This window comes from Miscanthus floridulus, chromosome 8, assembly GCF_019320115.1.
Source record: "Miscanthus floridulus cultivar M001 chromosome 8, ASM1932011v1, whole genome shotgun sequence".
In the NCBI taxonomy this organism is placed as follows: Eukaryota; Viridiplantae; Streptophyta; class Magnoliopsida; order Poales; family Poaceae; genus Miscanthus; species Miscanthus floridulus.
This window is the reverse complement of record NC_089587.1, coordinates 230,040,004-230,056,871: the sequence shown is the minus strand read 5'-3', so window position 1 is coordinate 230,056,871 and position 16,868 is coordinate 230,040,004.

Here is a 16,868-nt window from a genome sequence, read left to right as displayed (position 1 = left end):
CACTAGGCATTCAGGGAATAGCTGTCTTGAAACCCAAGAGGATGTGAACTTTGTCAACAACAACAACTACTATCGTCCTCAATAGAATCAAGGATGGAACCAACAACAGAGGCCAAACTTCTAAGGTAACTATCAAGGTAATATTTATAATAATTTCAATCAGCCACCCTTGAGAGAATTAATTGCTAGCCAATCCAAACTTATGGAGAGATTATCTAAGAAGGTAGCTACCAATGATAAAATATTAGAGAACATAAATAATAGAATGGATAGCTTTACTTCTGCCATTAAAAACTAGCATAGCTTTAATAAAATGATAGAATCACAATAGCTCAGCCGGCGGCTGCTGTTCCTCCATCCAACAAAGGTAAGATTCTAGGGTAGCCAGAAGATCTAGAAATTGCAAATCTTATTGATATTCATAATGCAGCTTACTACTATATGCAATCATCGGAGGGAAGGTGGATAGATTACACCCTACCCGACAAGAAAGGTGATCCAGGGAGACCTGTCATCCCCATTGCCATTGGACCCCACATCTTCTTAGAAGCTGCCTGTGACTTCGGAGCAAGTGTCAACATCATGGGAGTACACAAATATGTGTTTGCAACTTGCAGATCAGTCACTCTGCTACCCCAAGGGAGTTCTTGAAGATGCTATCATTCGAGTGGGACAATCATACGTTCCCGTCCCCGTAGACTTTGTGGTTTTGGAAGCAGGTGGAGATGAAAGGGCACCCATCATCTTGGGTCGACCTTTCCTAAGCATCGTAAAAGCCATCATCTACACGAACAGTGCCAAGATCTATTTTACAATCAAGGACAAGAAGGAGAAGTTCTCGTTCAAGAACCGCATCTTGCAATCTCCTAGTCATCCACAAAAGGCATACCTGCCCGAAGAAATAACAATGAGCAAGAAGAAGAACAATCGGAGGAGGAGGGAGAACAAGACTGGGCAACCACAAAAAGAAACAGTCAACATGATCAACACACTCCGATCAAAGTACGATCACCTCCTCGCTTCACCATTCCTTGCTAAGAAGGATGATCCTGATGTACCAACGATCGAGTGTACCATTGGACAAAGAATTTTTCACAAGACCTTCTACGACATTAGATCGGGTGTCAATATAATGTCAAAAGTAACATATGAATACTTATTTGATAACGAACCTTTGTTCCCTACATACATTCAGTTGCAGATGGCTGACCAAACAATATGATTTCTGGAGGGAATAGCAAGGGACGTCATGGTCAAGATACAAGATCATTATGCCCCTACTGACTTCATGGTTCTGGACATGGGAGAAGAAGAAGACGATACACCCATCATCCTTGGAAAACCGTTCCTCAACACTACCAACGCGATCATCTACGTCGGATCTAGACAAGTCCACTTCTAATTCCCTAGAGAAAAGGTACACTGTTATTTTAATAGTTATACCACTTATGAACATCCGAAGAAGAGCTGCTCCAGGAGGAGACATCGATCATCCTGACGTCAAAGGAACCAGCCCCTATAGAATGAATGGGAGGAAAATGAAGAACCTAAAGCGCCTATGAAAGATTAACCTATTCCGTCTAAGTCAAACCCACAGTCCAAGAAGGTATGGAAAGAGAAGGTAACATCATCATCAAAATCACCATTACAAGAAGTGCAGCCATCTGAGTCTCCACCGCTGAGACCAGATGATGCACCCAAAGAATAAAGGATTCTCTCTAGTCAAGTTCTGTCCAGAGGACTTAAAAATCCGAACCCTCGTAGTGAGGTAACATCGGTAATTATCCATATTTACTTTCTAGCATTGCATGAATTATTTCTCACTTTATCATATTTACTTTTCTGCATTTGTCTTGCATAAATAAAAAAATAAAAAGTTTCATTATTGCATATCATCATCACATTGTAAAATCTTAAGCCCCATGTGAGTAATTTTTACGGTGTATAAACACTCACGGAAATATTTACTGTGGTGGCATAAAAATACTATACATAAATATTTTCTTTCCTACATATATAAATAAAAAAATTCAAAAATATTAAATAGACATCCTGCTAGAACTTGCCAATTAGAAAATCTATCTAAACCCACAAGAATAGCTAATCCTTGGACAGCTGGCCGCTAACCACTTATCCTAATCCAAGCCACGAGTTTTGGTGTTCTTGTTGGGGTGTTTTGCAGGATGGTACATATGACCAAGAGCAATGTCACCCGTTGTTTTCGTTCACCTAAAGTACATCTTCCCGAATTACTACTACACTCGCTACATAAGGGACCTAACTTCTAGATGGATGAGAAAGACTTCTACTGGTAGACCCGCTCTAAGAAAGGCTACGACAACATCCAGCTTGGGGGAGAAGCATCCCCATGTATCTAGATAAGCATTTCTTTCCTTATTGGTTTTATTATTATTAAGTTTGCTTCATGTTAGTTAAAAATAAAAAGATGCATAACAAACTAAAACCAAATAAAAATTTATCCTAGCTAGTTATATATATTAGTAAGGTGTGATCTTAAATCTTGAAAACAATATAAAGGTGTGTTTAGATTTCTTTGAGTCTGATTTTTAAGAGCTGAATGAATAAAATGGACTCTAAGGATAATTTCTTGCAATGGAAATGATGAATAGTTGCTCTATCATAATTCCTTTCAAGTACATCGTTTTTAGTCTTGAATTCTTCCGAGTTTGGGATAAGACTGTTTTGATATAAGAATTTGCTCTGAACTTAAAACTCGTGGGTAGCATATACTTGATCTAAGTCTAGGTAATTGACATATATTATATGAGAAAGTCTGAGCTGTCGTTTATCTTGTTCCAAGTGATACTAAAGTTTTTGAGATTTATCTTTTGAAAAACATAAAAATTCTACATGATGAGCTCCTGTATGATAAAGCTTGAATTCCTACCAGAGCCATATATGTTATTTAGACTAGAAAAACTTCCACATATATGCTACTTATTTTGCATTAAGTTTAATCAAGCTTTGTTGACCCTTATGAGAGGTTTGTTATGCTCTTAAAATCAAGATCACATACACACCACCCACATATGCACTACTGCTACACTAGGGGTAGGCGCAAAAATATGTTATTTCATCTAGATCCACCTAAAAATGTTTTACTCTTACACTAGGAGTGAACACCTAAAATATACCCTATAGGATATCCACCAAATAAATGCTTCAAAATTCTTGTTGATATCTCTGAAAAGTTTTATTGCAGAAAAGAGACATGGGGCTATGCAAAAGTTATTCATAAAAAAAGAGAGATGAGAAAAAATAGATAAGTGTCCGAGATATCTAAAACAATGGGTACTCAGATGCCTATCTGAAAAAAGATGAAGAGATAAATAAGATAGCCCATGTGTTTCTTGCAAAATTGTTTCTAAGTTTCAAAAAGAGAGATAAGTTTTCAAGGAGCATAGTAAAATTAGGTTATCCACCATATATATCCACCATACATCCACACACATACACATGTTGATTTGATTATATGACTCAACTCTCTTTGGATCCGAGGTTTGACTTTACAATATATGTATTGCAAGTATGCTCTTTCATGTTTTTTCACTCCTATGAGCTCCACATAAGCTTTAGTTGTAGGAAGAGAAATGCATAACATTATTATTGCCTTGGTGAGGATCCATAAATACCACACATATTGAGAGACTTGAGAGTGTCATACAATGAAGGCTCTAAGTTTTATTTTGAAAATCTATGAAAAACTCTGGAATAATGGTTGAGCAAATAACTTGAGACATAGTGCTTGACTTGATCGTTCTGTCTTTGAATTGCTCAAGACCCAAGTGAAGGCTAAGAAGCCCCATGGTTGAAGGTAATATGGGTAAGTTTGAAAGTTAGATCGATTTATTCTAACCCGGAGGAGAATTCTTGTTTGAACACATGTGTACTTTTGAGGAGTGAAAACATTGAAGCAACTCCTAATCCTTTTTGCTAAAGTTTAGCTTTGCTAAGGGACTAGCAAAGGTTAAGCTTGGGGGAGCTTATTGATGGTAGTTAACAACTATTATAAACCGTCAATAAAACATGTATAAGGGCATAAATATGATCACCAACAAAGGTCTAGGGGTATAAACTAACAAATTCCATGAGTTTTGGTGAATCTATGATTTCTACAGGGTTTATCCAGAAAACTATCAAGGTGAACCTACATGTCAGATTTAATTGCCCTTATCCACCATGAAACGGACATCAGAAGGTTCTAGGGGACTCCAGAGGACACCTCACCGAAGCGAGACCTGCAGGCCACCTAGCCCCTAGGCCCACCTATCAACTTTCATCGCCTCCAAGGTTGCATCTACGCCGTTCTTTAAGTCGGTTTGATCCAAGGGCTCATGTTGGATGCTCCAGGCTTTATGTACCAGCCACTGGCAACCCCCCTGAGGCAATAAGTCATTTTGAGAAGATAGAAACCCTAATCATCCTCAAGGCTCTAGCAATTCCAGGACATAGCTAGTTAGGCTAGGTCTAGAGGGAGGCAAGCAGGCTTCGCTTGGATTCTCGATCATGTCAAGAGCATGGTTTGGTATAATCTTTGTACCCCCTCTCTTTTATATCTCCATTATTTTTATATGCTTGCTACAATTGTTATGCCATTATTAGTATTCATCTCATTTATGTTCTTCATTATAATGTTCATCGTCTACTTTGATTATATACTTGGTATAGCTAGTTTATCATCATGTTCATGCATAAGTTTGTATAGAGCTCAACCTAAGGTACCGTGGGTGAGTGGTCAACATTGTGTAAGCGTGGTGCTTATACGTTGTTTACCTGCGGATACACCCTATATTCTGGGTCATGTGGTAGATTGCAAAATCCTCTTCTTTCTGGATGCCTACTCAGGCTACCACCAGATCACGATGAAAGAGTCTGACCAGGTCGTGACCTCATTCATCACCCTGTATGGTTTGTACTATTATGTAACCATGCCTTTCGGTCTAAAGAACGCGGGCACCACCTACCATCGGTGCATGCAGTGATGCTTCACCGACCAAATTGACCCATCCGACCAACCTAACCAAGTTGAGCGGCCAAAACCAACAATCACCGTCTATGTAGATGACATAGTGGTGAAAATGGTTCAAGCTAGCGACCTGATCGCAAACTTGACCGCTACATTCGTGAACCTCCAAAGATTCAACGTCAAATTGAATCCTGAAAAATATGTTTTTGGGGTTCCGAAGGGGAAGCTGCTCGGATACATCATGTCCGAGAGCGGCATCGCAACCAACTCCAAAAAAATCATGGCCATCTCCAATATGGTCCCTATATGCAACATCAAGGGCGTGCAGAGGCTCACTGGCTGCTTGGCCACCCTGAGCTAGTTCATTTCCTGACTAGGCGAACAGGGTATGCCTCTCTACAAACTTCTCAAGAAGATAGATGCATTTGTCTAGATAAAGGAGGCACAACGGGCTTTGGAAAGCCTTAAAGCATCACTAATGTCGGCTCTAATCCTCGTCGCTCCCAAATGGGGAGAACCTCTCCTCCTCTACATCATGGCAAGCAACCACGTGGTAAGCACCACCCTCATCGTCGAGAGGGAGGAGCCAGGACACCCCCTGACGGTCCAATGACTAGTGTACTTCATCGGTGAGGTACTCGCCGACACTAAGGTTCGCTACCCCCAGGTCTAGAAGCTTCTATACACCGTGTTGATGGTGACCCGGAAGCTCCTGTACTACTTCACCGATCATGAGGTCATAGTTGTCACTTCGTACCCGCTGGGAGACATCGTCCGCAATCACGACATCACAAGATGAATCTCCAAATGGGCACTCAAGCTCATGGTCCATGACATCAGGTATGTCCCCCGCACCGCTATTAAGTCTCAGGCTCTTACCGACTTCATCGCCGAATGGATGGAAGTCCATCTCCTGACCCCGAATGTCACCCTTGAGTACTAGATGATGTACTTCGATGAGTCAGTCATGGCACCCGGCTTAGGGGCTAGAGTGGTTCTGATCTCCTTGGATAGGAGCAAGCTCTACAACAAAATCTGTCTCCATTTTTTAGCCTCAAACAATGCCACGGAGTATGAGGCTCTCATCAATGGGCTGCGCATCACCATCGAGCTCAGCGCAACACGGCTGTATGTCTGTGGCCACTCGGAGTTGGTCATCGACCAAGTCATGAAGAAATCCTCCTACAAGAGCCCTCTCATGGTGGTGTACTGCCAAGAGGTGCACAAGCTCGAGGGCAAGTTCTAAGGGATTGAGCTACATCATGTCTCCCAAAAGGACTACAATGCCGCTCACTTCCTTGTGAAATTGGCTACCAGGCGGGTTCTGTCTCCAGATGGGGTCTTCATCAACGACCTTCATGAGCCATCTGCCCATGTTATGGAGGATCTGACTTCGTTGTGGCTCAACCTCGACCGAGCGCTTAGGGGCTCCACCGCTCCGACATGATCCGACCCCGACCAGGCGCTTGGGGGCTCAGGCCCTGACATTCCTATCGCAACGTCGATAGGCGACACCACCGTGATGGCGCTCGATTTGGCCAACTAGAGAGAACCGCTGCTCACCTACATCCTCGAAGAAGTCATCCCACTAGAAAAGACTGAAGCACAACAAGTCGCTCGACGCGCCAAGACGTTCGTTGCCATTGGTGAGGAACTTTACAAGCGAAGTCCATCGGGAGTACTCATGAAGTGCATACCGACCGACTAGGGGAAACAACTCCTCCTCGAGGTCCATGCTGGAATCTACGAACATCACACGGCCCCAAGGTCACTGGTCGAGAAAGACTTTCACTAAGGTTTCTACTAGCCCACTGCACTTCGAGACGCAGAGAAGGTTGTCCATAGGTGTGAAGGATGCCAGCTCTACGCTCGGCAAACTCACTTGCCAGCACAAGAGCTACAAACCATCCCTACCACCTGGCCATTCGAGGTCTAGGGACTCTACATGTTTGGGCCCCTCAAAAAGGCCCCAGGTGGCTTCACTCACCTACTCGTGGCGGTGGACAAGTTCACCAAGTGGATCGAGGCAAAGCGCACCACCAACATTCGCTCAAAAGAGGTGGTCAAGTTCTTCCTCGACATCATCTATCGGTTTGGTATTCCTAACTGTATCATCACCGACTATGGAACCAACTTCACCGGTAAGAAGTTCCTAGACTTTTGTGATGGATATGGCATCAGGATCGATTGGGCCTCCATCGGACACCAGCGTACTAACAGTCAGGTCAAACGGGCCAATGGCATGGTCCTCCAAGGACTCAAGCCCTACATTTTTGACTGACTCAAAAAGTATGCCGGGCGATGGGTTGCAGAGGTCCCGACAGTCCTCTTGAGCCTAAGAACGACTCCAAGCCGATCCATGGGGTTCACCCCTTTCTTCCTGGTGTACGGAGCTGTAGCTGTGTTGCCATTTGACCTCGATCACGGTGCCCTAAGAGTGAGGGCCTTTGACCAAGACCGAGCCATGGAGGCTCAGTAGGACACAGTCGACTTGCTCAAGGAGGCTTGTGAGACGGTCGTCATCCGCTCTGCTCATTACCAGCAAACTCTCCGCAGGTACCATAAGAGAAAAATTAGGGGGAGGACCCTCGAGGTCGGTAATCTCATACTCCAGAGGACCCAGTCAACCAAGGACAAGCACAAGCTCTCTCTACCATGGGAAGGACCATACACGGTGGCTGAGGTGATCCGACTGGGCGCCTACTGGCTGAAGGACGACAATGACAACGTTCTCACCAACACATGGAACATCGAACAGTTATGTCGTTTCTTTCCCTAAGCTTGGTTTTACCGCTCATTTCTATTTAAAACTTGCTCCTATAGCACCCCAGCCAGAGCACTCTCAGCCTGGGTCGCTTGGGGGCTCCACGGGGGTGCGATACCACTCCCTCTTTACTGTCTGTTGACACCAAAATTTGGTAAGCTTACCTAGGAATAGAAAGAATTAGCCCTTGGTGTCAAAAACAAGAAAATATCTATTGATTGAGGAACATTTGTGAGCCGACCTGGAAATATCATTTAATTTTGGAGAAATGTGATCACCAGACTTGTATGATTGGCTATTAGGGATACTCATGCATGTGCGGCCAATTAGCATATTTGGCCTCGTATATTTGGTTTTGGTTATACATCCAAGATCTACAGAAAGGAGCAAAGAAAAGAATATTTTATTTTGGTTCTAATATTCTAAATCTAGTAATGTTCAGAAATCACCTACATTGGCCATGAATCCAATAATTAAATCATGGCCATTTCAAGGTTGAGGAATTGATTTAATTGGCCAGATTTTTCCACCTTCAAGTAAAGGACATAAGTTTATATTGCTAGCAACAGATTACTTTACTAAGTGGGTTGAGGCAATTCCTTTGAAGACAGTAACCTCAAAGAATATGGTTGATTTTGTCAAGGAACATATTATTATCATTTTGGAATTCCTCAAATTATTACTACTGATTAGGGGACAATGTTCACATTAGAAGAGTTTAGAGATTTTGCTGCCAGTATGAGAATTAAGTTATTAAATTCTTCTCCTTACTATACTCAGGCTAATGGCCAGGTAGAGGTGTCTAATGAAATTATGATTAAATTGATTAATAAGAAAATTGAGGAGCAACCAAGGAAGTGGTACTTAACACTCAATGAGGCATTGTAGGCATACATGATGGCTTGCCATGGGTCGATTAAATCATCACCTATGAGTTAGTATATAGACATAATACAGTTCTTCCTTGGGAAATCTAGAGTGGATCAAGATGTGTTATATTACAGAATGATTTGATAGCCGAAGTTTACAAGAATCTAATGAAGGGCGATTTAGAGGACTTAAGTTATCATCGGCTGCGTGCTCTTGAGAATATTGAAGCCAATAAGTTAAGGGTTGCAAGGCATTATAACAAAAAGGTCAAGAATAAGCAGTTTGGTGAAGGAGAATTAGTCTAGAAAGTAAAATTGCCGATTGGGTCTAAGGACAAGTTTGGTAAATGGTCACCTAATTGGGAAGGTCCTTACTGGATTAGTCGTTGTGCGCTTGGCAATGCTTACATTTTGGAAATGCTAGAAGGGAGAGAAGAATTTGATAGAGTGATAAATGGAAAATATCTAAAGAAGTATTATCCTAGCATCTAGGTTAATACTTGATAGCCAATTTTTTAGTCGTCGGCTCTAATAGCCGGTACCAGAAAGGTATCGCCTTTAGTTCAAAAATTAACCCAGAGAGGTAAAAGCCGATACAATATGTATTGCCTATAGAGCAAAAACAGGCACAAAGACAATCCTCATAACATTATGCCAGTCTCAAAGACGACTTCATGAAGAAGGTAGGACTTTATTCATAGTTTGTTCCTAGTACAAATTACTCAAAAACTTTATTTATAACGTCCTGAGCTGAGGTGATGTCCACAATGGCCGCTGTGTCATCGTCGAAGTCCTCGATCAAGTCTTCATGCATGTCGAGATCATCGACCAACGGGAAGCCTGGCTCCATGGTGCGAAGGTCATGCCCGGTCTGGACTTGCGCCGCGGCCAGGGCCACCGCTGCGTCGTGGTGAATGCCATGGAGGGTGATTTCCTAGACACGTGCCGGAACATCATGCAGGCAGTTGTTGAGGAGAGGTCCCCGGGCATTGATGGCCACTGTAGCCGTGTTCGTCGCTAGTTGGAGGTTATCCAACATCACCGTTAGGGCTGGCAATCACAGAAATAAAGGGGCTATCAAGACAAAGATAGTGGAAATTGAAATAAGGGTTTTCTTGAAGATCATCTTACCCATCACTGTGGCGTCGGATTTTACCAACCATGCTCGGATGGCGTTGGCCTCTTCCTCGGCGGTGAGGAGGGCGGCTTGATAGGCCTCGAGGCAGCTCTCAAGCTGACCATTCTCCCGAGTTGCCTCCGAGTAACGGTCCTTGGCCGCCCTCCACTCCTGGAGGAAACGCTGGGCATCATCGCCGTTGTAGGAGTCAGAGGAGTCCAATGACAAGTCTGGTGCGGTAGCTGTAGATGCGGCGACAAAAGGCTCGTCGGTCCTGGGAGGAAGTGGTCGGAGGCTATCATTTAAGACGAACATATAAACAAGTTAGAAAAATTCATTGCCATGAGCAGAAGATGTCGATCTTACCTCATACGGCAGAGGCACTGGCTCATTGGTAGGTTCTCCTTCGGGACCTCCGCTGCCGCATGCTTGCCCCGGTTGTCCTCGCCAGCCATAGGGTTTGGTTAGATCTAAAAGAGGAGAAAAGGGAACCACAACAGGTTTTGTGAAGATGGAAAGATTGCGAGAGAATAGAAGCAGTTGCAAGTGTAGATGTGTTGGAGGTCGGAGCCTTTGGGTGGTATTTATAGCCATGAAGCAAGGTAGTAGATATCTCAGGATGTGCAAAAGGTAACCGCAATTAATAGAAGGTGAAGCACCACCTCACTAATGCCGAAGAGAATACGGCGTTGATAACTAAGGATGGAAGATTGAGGAGTTTTCTTAGTGGAGGCTATGTTTTCAGACTTAATTAGATTAAAGTCAGAGGTCTAGAATCAAGTATTTTCAAATCAACTCTTTAGCCGAGATAAGAGATACAATAGATCAATGGAAATATGGTTGTCATTGGTTCCAGACAAAATATATGTTATAAATGTTGGTATGCAGATTACAAGTTTAGAACATCCTGAATTACTTTCAATGCTTTTAGCCAGATAGCATCGACTTCTGTGATTTGTTGCTTGTCTTCTTCGGCTGATCTAGGGATGTTGTTGAGGTTGCTGCGGATGGCTTTACCTTCTTTGACCTTGGTTAGCATTTCCTGTTTCTTCTGTTTAATGGCATTAGGTATTTGAGTCAGATTGGACTCATGGCAATCGATGGCAACCTTCATGTTCTCTAGTTCCTTCTCGAGTTCTACACGCTTGGCTTTTAGTTGGTTAAGCTCTGGTTCGATCCTAAGGGAGGAATTCTTCAAGTTATCGATTAGCTGTGCCAGCTCTTTAGCCTCTTATTTGTTGGAGTTCTTCTTGGCCAATAAAGCTTCATGATCAGCTAGGTTTCTCTGAGCGCTTTTCACTCTTGGAGCTTGATCCTCAATGTTGAACAAAGGTGTTAGAACCTCAGCAAGATTTGAAGGCAAGTTATCCTTAATGGCTAGGAAAGTTCTTCTGATCGGATCTATATCCTGGACCAAATCGGCTATATTCTTTTTTAGCATTGGCAGCATGTTTTTAGCTGATTTTTTATCTCCTCTGACAAAGTTTCTTTGGAGGAGATGGCTGATGAGTTGATTTCATCTTCATCTATATACTCTTCAAAATTGAAAGAGTAGCTCAGAGCTAGAGAGTTAAGTGCCTGTAGGTAGGTAAGGAAGAATTTTGTTAAGAAATAACAAGTTGTTTGAAAATAAGAAGAATGAGGAGATACAATACCTTTTCTGGGGTAGTTTCTATCTGAGGAGAAGGAACAACTGATGATGCACCAATGGTATCTGGTTGAATCGGTTTTAAACTTTCAACACTGGTATCTACAAACATCAAGAAAATTTTTTTAATTCATGTTTGTTGCAGAAGGATAAATAAATATATGATTTTCTTACCATCGATTGTTTGCTGAACTGGGGAATTGATAGTCTGGGTGTTAACATCAATAGGGTCGCCTTCGACTGATGGACTGTCAATTTTCTGTTCTTGCGTGGATATTTCCTTAGGTAGTGTCTAATGAGGTGAGATGGTTAGGGAGAGATGAAAATTGAATGAAAAATCAAGAATTTTGAGGAGATACCTTGACATCATCAGTAGGTGAAGTGGAAGGATTATCATTTCTACTGTTTTGGAAGCATTAGTTGTTTCAATCGTAATGATAATAGTTCAGCACCCAAAGCAGATTGGAATGCAATGGTTGATAACTGTGAGGAATGAATCGAAATTAGAAATTGAATATCATTTTGGGAAGGGGATGAATTGTTTTACCTGAGCAGTTGATGGTTTCGTTCTGCGAAGTCTTTTGCCAGTAATGGTTTTCTAGGTTACCCCTTGGGTTGCTTTGCGTTTTGAAGATTGATATGTTACAATTGTAGGGGCAACTTTGGTTTTCATCAGTTTCTTCAGTGTGGGTGTAGTTGATCCCATTCTTGAGATTGGACATGGTGGATAATATTCTATGGCATGCCCTTTTCTGTCTATATTTGGGGGATTGAATTCAACATCCTGCAAGGGAGTTCTGTTAGATGAGTTGATAGAGGGACTTTAGTAGATGATCTTTGTGGAAGAAAAGAGTTAATTAGTTGTCTCACTGTCAGAAGCGAAATCTGCATCTAGAGCTATGCAGTTAGGATGGACTGGCCTACAAAAGAGATAGGAGTGCCATTCTTGCCACCAAGAATCATATAAATTTAAAGTGAAGGTGGCTTTGGTCCATTCATGTAGATAAAGGGAAGGAAGATTTGATCCTAACTGGAAGACTCTGGAAGCTTCCATTGCCTCACTGATGTCTTCTCTTGGTTTCAGTATATCTTTAAAAAATAGCCGGGGGCAGTTGACCAAGACCAAATTGATGAGCTACGAAAGAAGGGTTGTAAAACTCATAGGTTGGAAGGTTGTCTGGAAGAAAAGAACCTGTGGACATTTTGCCGTGGCCATGACGAAATTCGGCTGGTAGAACACAAGGTTTGATGAAAGAATTGAAGATGCTGTCGTTTCGTCTTAGCAGCCTGATTCAAATCAAAATTTGAATGGAAAGACCAACTCATTGTCTTTATCTTCATCATAGGGTAGCCAGGTCAGAATATCTACATTAAACCCTCTATAAAACTTTTTGAAGATGTGGCCCACATCGATAACAATTGTTATGACCGATGCAGCTTCACCATAGTTTATACACTAGCGAGTTCTTCCTTCTTTGCCTTTGTATTCCTCATCAAAGTTGGAGGAGGGAAAACTCAAATTTTGGAGATTTGGCTTCACAATCCTATGCATATACAGATTTAACCACATTTTTATTAACCACCAAGGGCCGCTGATTGTGTTCACTTCTTCATTCTTCAGCAGTTGGGCAGTCACCTGGTGCATCAAGTGATAAGCTGATCCTAACAAATATTTTCCAAGAGGATATCAGCGCCTACTGCTAGATGCTCTGCCAAGAGTTTGTGGTTGTAAGTCGGACCACAAGATGACCCGCAGAATATGAATCTTTCTAGCCACATGCTTAGAAAAGCCATATGTTCTTTTCCGCTAACAGTTGATTCATTCCCAATGTGGTTCTGGATATAGCTTGCCCATCTTGTGCAGTCCGATATTTTGGCTAGCTTCTTCGACCCAGCACCTAAGAGTTCATATGGCTGCATTGGTCCTGTTATTCTAAGGCCAGTCAACATATGAACATCGGTTAAGGTAATAGTCATTGGATCGTGACCAAAGATGAAAGCGTTCAAGGTGTTGGACCAGAAGTAAGAAGCAGCAATTAGGAGTGAATCATTCCTTTCCATCCCAAACAGTGAAAGTGTTAGGCATTGGCTTAAATCGTAAACTTTCCAATCTCCGCCTTTTTTGTCTGACACTCTTCGGAACCAGTCCCTCCATTCCTTGGGTATTTTGGGCCAATTCCTGAAGGGAATTTTGGTGTTCCAAGAAGATAAATTTACCAAGGACTGTCTGAAGGGAATTTGATTGATTTCTTAATTAATAAAATCCGAAGGATTAGTATCTCCTATGGGTCCAAGGTAATAAGCATTTGGAATGACAGACGAAGGAATCAAAATTTTATTTTTCATTTCCTAGAAAGTCAGATGAGATTAACTTAAGGAAAAGGAAATACAGAGCAGCAACTGATAGTTGAGAAGAGGAAATTTCGAGACATACCTCAGGGATGTAGTCGCTGGTCACCATTGTAGTTGGGATAGATATGAATCTGAGAAAGGGTAGCAGAAGAGTGACTTGAAAAGCAGCCCGAGCAGAAGGGAGAAACTGCTAGAGTTGGAGCTCTGGTGGTGGCGGCTTTGGTTGATAGGGTTTGTTCGAAGAAGAAGGGGGAAGTAAATCGGCCGGGTGGATTGAAGATGATATTGCTGGATGTTATATAGAGTTCGGCCCGAAAAGTCAAGGAGTCACGCGTTTGTTTCGGAATAAGTGGTTGCAACGCGGTGAACAGATGAATGAAATTTTGGAATAAAATTATTTTTATCCTAAAATTGGAGGCATCTGTTTACACCAAAATTTGAGAAGAACACGGGAACTCAAAACTTCTAGAATTGTGTCATCAAAGAATCGATTGCGTAAGGTTCGATATTAGCTGATTCATATACGGTACTGAGATCGGCTCTTTTTTTGATCACGTCAGCAGATAACTTCAGAGCATGCATGGCTGTCTTCTCACTTCTGGGCTGATCTTCATTATTCACTGTTCATTATTCGGTGTGGCTCTCACACCTTATTAATAATGGATCATATTATTTTTCCGGCGCCAGATACTTTGAAACCGGACACCTATGTCGCTAGTGTAGTGTCCTCCTGGGTTCCTCACGTAGTCAGTCAGTCAGTCACTCTTACCTAGATGTTTCATTGACCCAGTCTGCTACAGTGCTACTCGTGAGCTTTGATGAACGTGGGCCACTCCTCTCCCTTCATCTAAGATGACCGTGACCGCCACCACCCCCCCCCCCCCCCCCCCCCCTCCCCCCACCCACCCCCACACCCCACACACACAAAAGAACACTTGATCCAGTGTTTGTGAAGATGGTAACTTTGTTGCTTCAACAAAATTTTGAGTAACCATATGTACCTGCAAAAAAAGTAATATATTTTTCTCTGTGGTTACTCCACCTACATAGATTGAGTACAAACGCTCGTTAAGGTCCCATTCGGTTAGGCAGGAACGGGCCGTTCCACGTCCGCAACGGTTTCCGTGTAGTATAAATTGTCGAAGGACCTGTTTGACTGGAAATGAATCCTTACTAACCAAACGAGCTAGGCCAAGAGTGTTGTGCTAACTTGCGTCCCGTGGACTTTCCTTATAATTTTCCTTGGTGCTCTTCTCTTTATTTAATATAATTAGCACTTATATCGAAAAATCCTAGTAAGGGGTGTTTGGTTCAGCTAGGAGCTCCTAAATCTAGTCCTATTTAGTCACTTTTTATCCAAACACTATGACTAAATGGGGCTAAATAGACTTTAGTCCTCTCTAGCAACTCTGGAGTGACTAAATATGACTAAACCATTTAGAAAAGACTAAAGTTTAGCAGCGCAAACCAAACCAAACCAAACACCCCTTAAAACTTAGCTGTGCGCTATAGAGGGCCGGAATTATTCGCTTTCCTAAAAACTTGAGTCCCCTGTCGAACATATGGAAGTGTAGGAATTCCGAAGTCTTCAGTCACAAGGATGAGAAAAGCTTGCCATGAGTTCTCTGCTTCTGTATGCATATATGCCCTTGTGAAAAAAAGAAACAACGAGTGTTCACTACATATGGAAGTGTAGGAATTCCGAAGTCTTCAGTCACAAGGATGAGAAAAGCTTGCCATGATCATGTTGTTGACTGGTGAAAAAAGCTTGTTGTTCACTGCTGAAGAAAGCTGCGTTGAGGTGGACAGCGTAAACTGTAAAGTACTAGCAAGGAGGATGTTTGCCTCCCCATGGCGAAAGGAGATCTTGGTGTTGCTGAAACATTGCTTGCATCTTTTTGTGTCTTGTATTGTACACGATAAGGAGGACCCTACGATCAAGAGTGCTGTGCTAACTTGCGTCCCATGGACTTTGCTTATAATTTTCCTTCTACAATGTGCTCTTTCCCTTTATTTGATAATTAACAATTATGCTGAAAAAACTTTGTAAGAGTTCACTGGTGTATGCTATAGAGGCTGGGATTATTCGCTTTTCTAAATATACTTATTATGTCCCGTGGAACACATGGAAGCCTAGGAATTCTAAAGTCTTCAGTCACAAGGATGAGACTAATAATTCTTAAATATAGCATCGCTGTCATGATGCTCTTGTCCTCTGGACCTATAGATGCTACAATCAAAGAGCAAAAGATAGGCCCTGTTTGTTTTTTTTATTATAAACGGATTCTAGATCAACATCAGTGAGAATCTCACCCAAACGCATGATTATTTCTCGATTGTTTGGACCGCAACGATGAAAAGAATCGGCATTTCAGTACACTCTCGCGTTTTCTTCCACCGCAGAGATTTTTCCTCCTCTTGCCGCCCCTCCGCACTCGCTTGCCCGCCCATCCTCTCTGTGCGCGGTCAGCCGGCCCTCCTTAGTGCTCTCTAAACCAGTGCAGGGGATCCGCCGAGCCAGGGCCCGAAGCGCGGAAGGCGGCGCCGGGGCCAGCAGCCGCTCGCCCGCCCGCCCGTCCTCTCCATGCTCGCCCTTTCACTCCGTGGCAGTGGTGGGGCATGGAAGGCAGTGCTGCAGTCGGGGCCTAGCAAACTGTTGCGGTGTCGATGGAGGAGCGGTGCTCTAAAGGGCATGACATAGGAGTCGAAAGAGTGGAGGAGACCCGAGGCTTTTACATGTATGCTATTAAAAAAGTTTGTAATTATATATAAGTCATTAAAAAAATTGATCACACACGAGTGCTATCGTTTTGAACTTCTTTGCTCTCCAAGCTATTTCGTCGGTGTTTTGTTCGTTTTTCACCGTTACATGTGGGTCCAGTCAGTATAAAGGTCCAAAATACCCTTTCTCTCGTCCTATCCTCTTGCTTCTTTAGTCCACACCGCTCGCGCTCGCGTCCGAGGCCGGCGGAGCTCACGCTCGTGCTCGCGTTCGCGTCCGCGCTCGGCGGAGCTCGCGCCCGCGCTCACGTTCGCGATCGACAGAGCTCGCGGCCGCCATCCCCTCCGTCAGTGGCGGCGGCGTCCACGCCCGGCCTCGCGCTCGCGCTCGCGGCTGCCTATCCCCTCTG